This window comes from Zingiber officinale, chromosome 10A, assembly GCF_018446385.1.
Source record: "Zingiber officinale cultivar Zhangliang chromosome 10A, Zo_v1.1, whole genome shotgun sequence".
Classification (NCBI taxonomy): domain Eukaryota; kingdom Viridiplantae; phylum Streptophyta; class Magnoliopsida; order Zingiberales; family Zingiberaceae; genus Zingiber; species Zingiber officinale.
In genome coordinates this window covers 96,255,229-96,266,893 of record NC_056004.1, presented here as the reverse complement: position 1 = coordinate 96,266,893, position 11,665 = coordinate 96,255,229, and positions in this window count along the sequence as shown.

Below are 11,665 nucleotides of genomic sequence, written 5' to 3'. Positions count from 1 at the left end.
GAATTTGGGTGGTCTAGCACATGAGAGACACTGATAAGTTGGGCAGGAGTTCACTTGTTTGTGAGTTATCCTAGAGAAACGAAAGTAGGTTTATAGTCTTAAAAATCATAAGGTCATTATTAGCATCAATGACCGATTTTTAGAAAAGGACTATATAATAAACCACGTGCCCATAAGTAAATTTGTTCTTAAGGAAATAATGAAGGACATGTCTAATCTAGTATCAACTGTACAAGATGAAATATCACAAGCAACTGCAACACGTATCATAAATGATACACAATTACAGATAGTGCCTCATCGTAGTGGGAGGGTTGTCAAGCAACCTAAGAGATTCATGTTTTGGGAGAGTCTTTGGACTTGATCCCAAATGAACATGAGCCTGATCCCGGATATATGATGAAGCACTCCAAGATAAAGATGTAGCATCTTGGCAAAGAGTAATGAATAACAGAATTAGAATATATGTATTCTAATAAAATCTGAAAGCTTGTAGAACCACCAGATGGTGTAAAAGCCATTGGGTGTTAAATAGGTCTACAATAGAAAAGGAAGGACAGACGGGAAAGTGTATACTTTCAAAGCAAGGCTTGTTGAAAAAAAAAAGGGAAACCTTTTATCGGTAGTCATGCTTAAGTCTATCCGGATTCTTTTATCTATTTGGCAAGTGGATGTCAAGACAGCATTCCTTAATGGAAGTCTTGATGAAAGCATTCATATAAAGCAACCAGAAGGGTTCATTGCAAAGGGCTAAGAGCATCTTGTGTGCAAGCTCAATCAGTCTATGGACTGAGGCAAAGCTTCAAGGTCTTGGAACATCCGGTTTATCAAAGTAATCCAGACCTATGGATTTATTGAGTAAACGGATAAGTCTTGTGTATACAAAAGGTGTGATGGAAACGTGATGGTATTTCTTGTACTATACGTAGATAACATTTTTGGTAGTTGGAAACAATATCAAAATGTTGTCAGAAGTAAGGGTATGGTTGTCCAAATAATTCGATATAAAAGACTTGGGAGAATGTATATATTTTTGAGATCAAAGTAATAAGGGATTGAAAGAAAAAATATATTTTACTTATCCCAAGCTTGATACATCGGAAAATCCTTGCTCGTTTTAAGCATGCAAAACTCCTCAAAAGGTTTCTTACCTTTTAAGCATGGAGTGTCTTTATCTAAAGAGATGTCTCCGATGACATCAAAGGAGATTGAGGACATGAAGGCAGTTCTTTATGCTTCGGCAGTTAGACAACCTAGTGTATGCTATGCACGAGATCAGAAATCTGTTTTGTCAAGGGCATAGTTAGCAGATATCAAAGTAACCCTAGACAAGGACATTGGACTGCAGTAAAGCATATATTAAAGTACCTTAGAGGCGCTAGAGATTATATGCTAGCTTACAAGGCGATTAATTTGGTCCCATGGTTACACGGATTTTGACTTCCAATCGGATAGGGACAATAATAAGTCGACCTCGGGGTTTTGTGTTTACTTTAGGAGGAAAAGTCATAACTATGGAAGAGTAATAAGCATAGGTGTTTTTCTGGACTCCACCATAGAAGCTGAGTATATGGCAAGCCTCTGAGGTAGCCATAAAAGCTGAATGACTTAATTACCTCAAGATAGACTTAGATATGATTTCTAGTTTGTCCAAAGATTATTACAATTTATTGTAATAATAATGGTGCAGTAACAAACTCGAAGAAACCATGAGTCTATAAGGCAAGTAAACACAATAGAGCGCAAGTACTACCCAATACGAGAAATTGTATAACGAGGAGAAGTTGTTGCCGCCTAGATTGCATCAAATGATAACCTAAGGTTCTTAAGGCAAGAGCTTTTTGAAAGGCATCAGATGTATGGCAGCAGATATGGCAGCTTAGTCTTTTATTATAAGTGGGAGATTGTTAGAGTGTATACTAAAAGTCTATCTTTTGGTATAAATATTTATCTAGAAATAAGAATCACATTGGTCAAATGTCTACATTTATGATAGTTGTAGTTGTTCAATTAATTTATATTGTAGATAACATAGTATGTGGTGTCACATGCAGAAGATAATGTTATCAGTACCTTATAAATTATAAACAGTAGCTCACGACCAAAATGGAAAGGAACAAACCATTAGAAGGTCGTAGTGTAATTAGGTATTAGTTTATCTTGACTATATAATTACACTAGTATACTCAGAGTGTATTGAGTAGGACCATTTGAGGTCGTTTCTTTTATACTGACTTTATAAAGGAACAAAGACTTCAGTTATTATGGAAGTGTGTGCTCTTAATCCTAATATAATAACAAGCACACATATTTGATATTTATTTCTTTAATTTATCAATGGGTGAGATTTAGTTCGATGAATCAATAAACCCGATAAGTTGGGAAATGATATCACTTATAGTGTGTGTTGTTGATTATAGAAGGAAACTGTGTCCTAGAGATACTAGGTTGATAATGTCCTCAAGAGGAGCTCATAAGGATTGTCATGTTAAACCCTGCAGGTGGACTTAGTCCGACATGATGATAAGGTTGAGTGGTACTACTCTTGGACTAAGATATTAATTAAATGAGTTGTCAGTAACTCACTTAATTAGTGGGCATTCGATATCTTAAACACAGGGAGACTAACACACTCATAATAAGAAGGAGCCCAAAAATGTAATTTGGGATTGGTGCGGTAGTTCAATAATAGTTCTCTAGTGGAATGAATTATTATTGATAAAATTAAGTTGTGTGTTCGGGGCGAACACGGGATGCTTAATTTTATCGGGAGACAAAAACCAATTCCTCCACTTGGTCCCTATCATAGCCTCTTATTTATAGAGTACTATACCCACCTATACCCACCTTCTATACCCACCAATAGGGGGCCGGCCAAGCTAGCTTGGGAACCAAGCTAGGGCCGGCCTAGGTATAAATTGGGGTGGCCGGCCCTAGCTTGAACCCAAGCTAGTGGGGGCCGGCCAAATTAAATTAAAAAAGAATTTTAATTTTTATTTTTATTATGTGGAAGATATAATTTATTAAAGAGAATTAAAATTAAATTATCTCTCTTGTAAAAGATCTACAAAAGATTAAAGAAAGAGATTATATCTCTTTCCTTATTTGTAGATTGGTGAGATATTTTATTTTCTCTTTAAAAATTATTCACATGTTGTAAAATTAAAATTATGGAAATTTCTTTTTATCAACCATGAAGAGATTTTGAAGAGAAATTTTATTTTTAAAATTTTCGGAAACAAATTAGGAAGTTTTAATTTGTTGATTAAAACTTGTCTAATTTATTTCTCCATGTGGTGGCCGGCCAATATAGTTTAATTTGGGAAATTTTTTTTATTTTTCTCAATTAAATTATGTCAAGGAAATTAAGGAAATTTTATTGTAATTAAATTTCCTAATTTGCCTAGGCCAAGGAATATAAAAGAAGGGGTGGGGGTGCCTTCATTAGGTGAACCTCAATTATTTCTCTCCCTCTTTTATTCCTTGGAGTGGCCGGCCATCCTCTTCCTCTCTCCCTCTTTGTGGTGGCCGAAACTCTCAAAGGCTTGGAGCTCTTGTGGCGGCCGGATACTACTTGGAGAAGAAGAAGAAGAGAAAGCTAGCATCTCTTGGAGCTTGGTTGGTGTTTTGTTCTTCATCCTTGGTTAAGTTTTTTGTGGCCGAACCTAGCTAGGAGGAGAAGAAGGTGGTTGGTGGTTTCTCATCTCGAAAGATCGTTGCCCACACAACGTCCGAGGTTAGAAGAGGAATACGGTAGAAGATCAAGAGGTCTTTCTAAAAGGTATAACTAGTAATTTTTCTTTCCGCATCATACTAGTTATTTTTGGAAATAATACCAAATACAAGAGGCTTACGATTCTAGAATTTCGAATATGTTTTTCGATGTTGTGTTTTTTTGTTTTTTTCTTTTCCTTGTGATTTGATTGTTCTTTTCGGTTAACCTAAAGTTATTTTAGGAAATTAAATATTAGCTTTCCATAAAAGGTTTTGTCTAGTCGGTGGTGGTTGCTCCCATATCCAAGAAGGTCATGTGCCTCGCCACGTCAGTACTGGGAACCAATTATGGAAATTAATATTTAATGGAATTAATAACTTAACGTGACTTGGGTCGAATGTGTTAAGTTCCGCAGGAGATTCAAGTCAAAATCTAAAAGAACAAATAGATTAAGTTTTGGATCAAACGTGTTAAGTTCCGCAGGCGATCCAAAATTTAATTTAAAAGAACACATGGTAGCTAGGAAAAGGTTCAGACCTTTGTACAAAATTTTTGTGCAGTGGAACCTCTAGGTTTTCCGAGTAGCAACCAACAGGTGGTCCGACCTGCCATTTGGTCCGGAAAGGAAGCCGACCGGGGATACAAAGAAAAAAGTAGTTCTATTTCCAATGTTTGTTGGAAGAGGACAGTTTATCAAAAAAGACCAAACCAAGCCGAGCCTGAAACAGATAAGTGCCCGGCTCGGACTGCTTGGGATAATAGAAATAATAGAAAACTTTCGGGCGGAGGGGAATGTTGTGTATCTTAAATAAGACCACAACTCCGTACAGAAGGCGAAAAGTATTTGGAACCAATTGGGCGAGCGGAATGCCAAAGAAGTTGCAAACTTCAACGATGAAGGGGTGGAGGGAAAACCGTAGACCGGCTACGAATTGGTCTCGGAAAAGACAAAAGGCGTCGCGCGGAGGTTGGTGTGGCCGAGCGGAAGGTGAAGGTAAAATCAGTTCGAAATCTGAGGGGAAATCAAAAGTGTTTAGCAGGCTCTCGGCATCGCACCGATCGAACCGCGACTCCATGGTGGTATACCATGGGCCGAGAGCGGGGTTCACGGGCTGAGAAGAGCTTTCCATCGCTGGAATAACGGAGGAGGCAGAAGTCGAAAGGAAAGGCAAAGGCGCGAGCGAGAAGATGAGCGAGACAATACCCGAAAGACAAGAACGGGGCCAAGAACGAAAACACGGGAACCAACGAGAGAAAGGCAGAAGAACCTTACAGAAAAGATGATCGAAGGAAGAGGACGAGGGGTCGCCGGAATGCCAGGGAACAAAATCACCGGAGCGAGGAACGCAAGGAGAGGCTTCTGAGCACGCGAAGGCAAAGATGCGGCGATGGAAGGCGGCGAAAGCCTTATAAGGGTGGGCTCGATCCGCCCGAACCGTCGGATGCAGGTCACATAACCCGAGGCCCGCATCCAACCATCCATTTCAAACCAACGGACATCGCATCGGGCATAAGGCGGCGGCCGTACGATGACGTCGACAGTGCCACGTGGCACTTGGTCACAGGAAGGCATTTAATGAGACCCATCACGAGGCAGAACCCGCCTGCTCAACCATAATGGAGTAGATTTACACGCATTCCGAGAAGATCCCGAGGACATCATCACAGGCCAGTGGGGTAGCCCTCGGCAATTAGCCGACTGGCTCTGTTCGACCCCATAGGGGTCGAGCGGAGGTACACTTTCGGGAGTGGCTGGTCGGCTGTCGCTTGGCCAAACTCATAGTCCAGTCAGTCGGACTTAGCGCCTCCTTCGACTAGACTTGAGGGAAAGGCATATGATCCGGTGGTAAGGACGGGGGATCACTCGTTGGCGGGAGGTCAACGACACGTGGAGGTCAATAGTCAAGAGGGTCAATCCCAAGGTCGTGTCGAGCGGCCAAAGGTCGTGCCGAGCGGAGTGGCGAGCCGACCAAGCATCCGGCCGCCTGGACATATGGCCAAGGGTCTCCCGGACCGGACGAAAGACAACCCGACCAGGGGTCGGGTTTCCGATGCTCAAGGTAAAAGGGTCTATGGGTCGGACGGACAGGCCGCTCGGCCGAGCCGCAGGACAATAAGGCACAATTCCATCCGAGCGCATGAGCAGGGCCTCCCAGAGGCCATGAGCGCCGAGCGGCTGGTCCGCTCGGCCCGGGAACAAGTAAGAGCGCTATGAGACAAAAAGGACAACTGGTAACTTCGTCCTCGAGACACGTGCCGCCGACAACCAGCATGGTCGGCGGCCGGAGTGGACAGAATATCATACGGTGGAAGCTTCCACCGTCACATCCGGGATATGCTCGGACGATTGCAGAATGGCGTCAGACATGCTTTTCTGACACGACCTATTGAGGTATGTTTGGGGAAGCATGCACGCATCGAGAAGTGTGCCTGCGTCTCCCCGGGGTCCTATATAGGGACCCCCAGACTTCGACGGAGGTATGCAATTCTGATCACTGTAGCCACAGTAGCGTTGCCTTGTTCTTCTTCTTCTTCGCTGCCTGACTTGAGCGTCGGAGGGTTGTCGCCGAGAAACCCCTCCCGGCTCGGCTTCTTTGCAGGTCCGCCGGAGATCCACATCACCAGTCGAAGATAGCAGAGAGCACCACGTCCCCAGCGTCCATCGACTCAGCGCTCGGACAGGATCAATTATATATTACATTTGCATCGGTATGTCATTATCCATTAACTGTGCATGCTTTGATTGTTTCCTGTTTTGCATTTATGTTTATATCTTTCAGATTACTTATGATCATAGCAGTAATGACATACCATGCCATAGGATATACCGGACTTATTTGATACTATATCTAACCTGTGTACCTAGATTTTCTTATTTGATCCATGTATATTTTTTGTACATATTTTATGGAGGTAGATATGGTCAGGATTAGGATATTTCCATGCTTAGTGTCATGCACCATCTCGCATGATTGCATGTTGTACGATAGTCGGCTCTATTATTGTTGAGCACATCGCCAATTACATAGATCTGCACACACCGCCACTCATGGGTTAGTGGTATGTCAGGCAGGTGTGTGGTAGTTTTGCTGTCAGACTCCGCTGGTCTAGAGACGCAGCGTGGTAGCCGGCAGACAGTTTGCTCTGTTTGGCTCCGTTGGTCCGCTCATGGGTAGTGTGACGCAGCGTGGTAGCCGGCAGAGATCCCTCCTCTGGACTTGCTCAGGGAGATGAGAGCATTGAGCTCCCCCACTTATGATTTGGGTTAGGAGGATAGGTGTACTTCGACAGCATCCCGTCCACTCGGTCACTCATCAGGAGTAGTTATGGCAGAGTGCACGGTTGTCACAGCCCTACCCACTCGGTCTCACCATCGTGTGTGAGACGGCTGACTGGCAGTAGGGGTGACCAGGACATGTCATTGGCATCATACGCATTGATGCATTTATTGCTTGTGTTTGCTGCACTTATATGTTGCATATTGGATTGACACATTTATTTGACATGCATACAGGATTTCTATACCTCTCGAGTTATTATCCATACACCAGGTCCTGGTTAGTACAGTTATTCTCCTATTTATTTCAGTTGCATTTATCCTTCTTATATCAGGAGACTGTACGCATGATTAGTGTTATTTGTTATATTTCTTACTATGCATGTCAGTATTTACTCGCTGAGGAGTTGACTCACCCCATGGTTATTACTATTTCAGGTTGAGGCTGTCCGGAGAGTTCCAGTCGCTAGTCCCCCTGCAGTTCGCGAGGATATTTGTTTGGTTTTATTTTTATTGTACTATCTAGACTTGTACTAGTTTTGTTTCTATGGATATGGTATGGTTTTGTTTTATTTGTCGATGGATTTTATTGGATTTGTTTTACTACATGTCTGCCTAGACGGCAGAAGAGGTGAGTTGATTTTATCGTTATGATTTATGTTTTATGGGTGTAGTGGAGTAGGATATAAGTTTTGAGCTTTATGGGTGCAGTTGAGTAGGATTTTTGACTTGGTTTTCCTTATCGTTACATTAGTGTAGTTTTGCTAATAAACTGCATGGGTGTTTGCTTTATTATTTATTGTTATTGTTCCGGCCGTGTTGGTCGATGTATATGTGGCCCTGAGGGCATTGTAGAAAGTTTCAGATTGTCATCCATACAGAGGAGATGCTGCCGAAATTTCTTCCGGCAAAGACTCCCCCGGGGCGTGACAGGACACATCCTTGCTTGGAGCAAGGGGACCGGCCAAGCATTATTTTAGATCACATGTAGTGGTCGGCCAAGCCATGCTTGGTGACCAAGCATGGGGTCGGTCATTGGTAAAGGAAAAAGGAAGTTTTGTTTAAAATAAAATTTTGTTAAAATCTTTCCTTATTTGTAATTATCTACAATGGTTAAAAGAGATATTTTATTTTGTTAAAATCTTTCCTTTTTGTAGTTATCTACAATGTTTAAAAGAAAGATTTTAATTTCCTTTTATAGCCATCCTCATGGTTTTAAAAAAGAGTTTTAAAATTTTAAAATTTTTCCTTTTATAACTATCTACAAAAGATTAAAGAGATATTTTAATTTTGTTAAAAGTTTTCCTTATTTGTAGTTATCTATAATGTTTAAAAGAGAGATTTTATTTTTTGATAAAACTTTCTCTTTTTGTAACCATGATTTTAAAAGGAGAAGTTTTAATTAATCTTTCCTTTTTGTAGTTGTCTACATGTTTTAAAAGAGAGAGATTAATTTTAAAACTTTTCTTTATTGCCATGTACAATAGGAAATTTAAAAGAGAGAGGTTTTAATTGTTATTAAAATTTCCTTTTTTAAATGGAGGCCACAAATAAGGAAGTTTTAATTATGTTTAAAACTTTCTTTTTTTACCTTGATCAAGGATTATAAAAGAGAAGGAGATGATGCCTCATGGGGATACACAACCCTATTCTATTCCTCTCTCTATCCTTGGTGTGGTCGGCCCCTCCTCTTCTCCTTTTCTCTTAGGCCGGCGGCACCTCTTCATCTAGTCTCCTCTTTTGCTTCCTTAGGGCCGACGGCATCAAGGATTTGAAAATCCTTGTGGTCGATTACTTGGAGAGGAAGAAAAAGAATAGGAGAAGCACTTGGTGGCCGGTTGCTTGGAGGAGAAGAAGAAGAAGGAAATTTCATATTTTGGCATCCCTTTGTGGCTCAAGAGTCTTGGAGGAGAAGAAGTGGTTCGAGTGGATTTCATCTTGGTAGATCGTTGCCCACACAACGTCCAAGAGGAGGAGAGGAATACAACAGAAGATCAAAAGGTCTTTAAACTACAAAGAAAGATATAACTAGTTATTTGTTTCCGCATCATAATTAGTTCATGTTCTTTGTATAGATCTTGAAAAATCAAACACAAGAAGCTATCGATTTTATGCTATCGTTCTTTGTTATCGATTTTGTGTTTCGATTTCATGCTTCGATAATGTGCTTCTATTGAGGTCTCTATAGTTAAATCTAGTTTACTGTAAGAAGTTAAATATCCGATTTCTTTGTGAGGCTTTGTCTAGGAAGTGGTGGATGATCTCATACCCAAGAAGGCCTAGTGTCTCGTCATGTTTAACCTAGAAGCCGATCTTTGAAATAGATATTTAGTTATCTTTTGTAATATGGTTTAACTTAGAAAGATCACATCGGTTGAACTTGGAGCAAGAATGTTAAGTTTCGTTCTCAATCCAAGTTTAACTTCTAAAGAGAAATTTGGATTAATAATGTTAAGCATCATTTGCAATCCAAATTTAACTTTAGTAGAGCACATGAGTAGCTAGGATAGTTCTATGCTTGTACAAATTTTTGTACAGGGGAACTAGAACGGTATTCCGAGTAGCAACCAACAATATCTTTGCTGTAGGCTTCAGATGGAGCATATATAGGAGGCACCACACCTTGGGAACCTTCTTTGAGTCCTCCATGGAGTTGGGTCACATATTCGTTGGAGTCTTCTTTGGTGTTGTGCCACATATTTGCTATGGGCTTTGGATGAAGCATACATGGGAGGCACCACACCTTGGGAGCCTTCTTTGGAGTTGTTATGCATCTTCGTTCGAGTCTTCTTCAAAGTCGTGCAACATCTTCCCTGGAATTGTGCCATGGAGGCTTCTTTGGATCTGCTTTAGATGGCACATGGGATTGACCACTCCTTCGTGGGAATCTTCCTTGGAGCTATCACACATTTTCTTTGGAGTCTTCTATGGAGTTGTGCTACATCTTCTTTGGAGTCTTCTATGGAGGCGTGCTACATCTTCTTTGGAGGTGTGCCATGCAGTCTCTTTGGAGCCATGGAAGGAGCCACACCTTTGGAGTCTCCTTGGAGATGTGTCACATCATCTTCAGAGTCTACCTTGGTATTGGGCCTCATCTTCCTGGGAGTTATCCTTGGAGCTGTGCTGCATGCTTCGGATGGAGCATTCATGGGAGATACCACGCCTTCTTTAGAGTATCCTTTGGAGCAGTTCCACATATTTGTTGGAATTGTGTCACATCTTCTTTGGAGCCATGTCACATACTATGGAGTTATAAAAAAATCCAAAAAATCCGGAGAAAAAAAAAATCTGAAGTCAGGCACATCTTCTTGGAGCCTGTTTTGGAGTAGGGTTGCATGCTTTCTATGGAGCATACGGGAGGCATCACACCTTCCTTGGAGCGGTTCTGCATCTTCGTTGGAGTATACTCATGTTATAGTGAGAGGGTCTCACACTTAGTTTTTTTTGTGTGGGGGTGGGACCAGATGTATGAGGGTAAGTGATTCACATTGTGATACACATGGTGAGGTTGTACACTGATAGGGTCCCACATCTTTTTGTTTGTGAGGGGTCCCATATTGAGAGGAAAAAGGATACTTGACAGATTATACTCTTTGTTGCTTGGAGACATGGGTGAGGAGACATATGTGAGATATGTGAAGATGGTGCATAGATCCACCATATTGATCTTTCTAGTCCATATCAAACGGCTCGTAGTAATGACATGACAAATCTGTTGATGGCTGACCACTTGCTAAAAGTACGTTCAACAACTTGGTATGGGCTAAATGTTTGGCGATGTATGATCTAGCAGACAGGGTTGGCTGGATGGGACTGGCTTTGCAGTATCGGAGAGGTCGTGTTTACCTCTTGAGATTGATGATGACCACTTACCAAAGATGGACCTCACATGATGACACTAGGAAGGCCAAATTCAGTGGATAGCTATGATGATAGAAAAGGAAGGGATAGTAGATGATGACTGGCCATGCTCATTGCTGGATGTACTCTTCAAACGGATGGGTGACCGAGCCAGTAGCGATAGGAGGCGGCTAGGATTGATGAGTGCTACTATGTGGTTGGTACTATGGGAGATTGATGATAGAGGATGTAGTTTGAGAAGTTGGTACAGTAAAAATACACGTACATATATATGGGCTTTCTAGGAGTTCATACTTTAGATAGCCATCCGGATCTAACATTTCATCAGAAATGATTGACTATTTTTAGACACATATTTATTCGGTACTATTTTTTTAATGATATATAATTTACCTTTCATCAATCTAATAGCCGGATAACAAGTATTAAATCTTTCATGCAATATTAAAGTTTAATTTTAAGGGAAACTCACCAGCATAATTTTATCCTTACTTCTAGGTAATCTATCAAGAACGTTAAACAGGTGCCTTAAGTTAATGCTCCTCTAACAATAAAATATTAACTGCACACAAGAAGTTTGTGAAAATACCTATTTCATAAAAAAAAAAAATGAATAAAAATAAAAAATAAAAAACTTATATTCGAATTGAAATGAGATACTCATGCAAGTTTTCCCTCCTAAATTAAATTGCAATACATACAATAGACTCTTTTATACATAAGAGTTTGAGACTAATTCAATTTAATTGGTTTAACTAAATTCAAATTTTAAAAATCGAATAAACCAAAATAGTTAAGATTTTTTTAAAAAA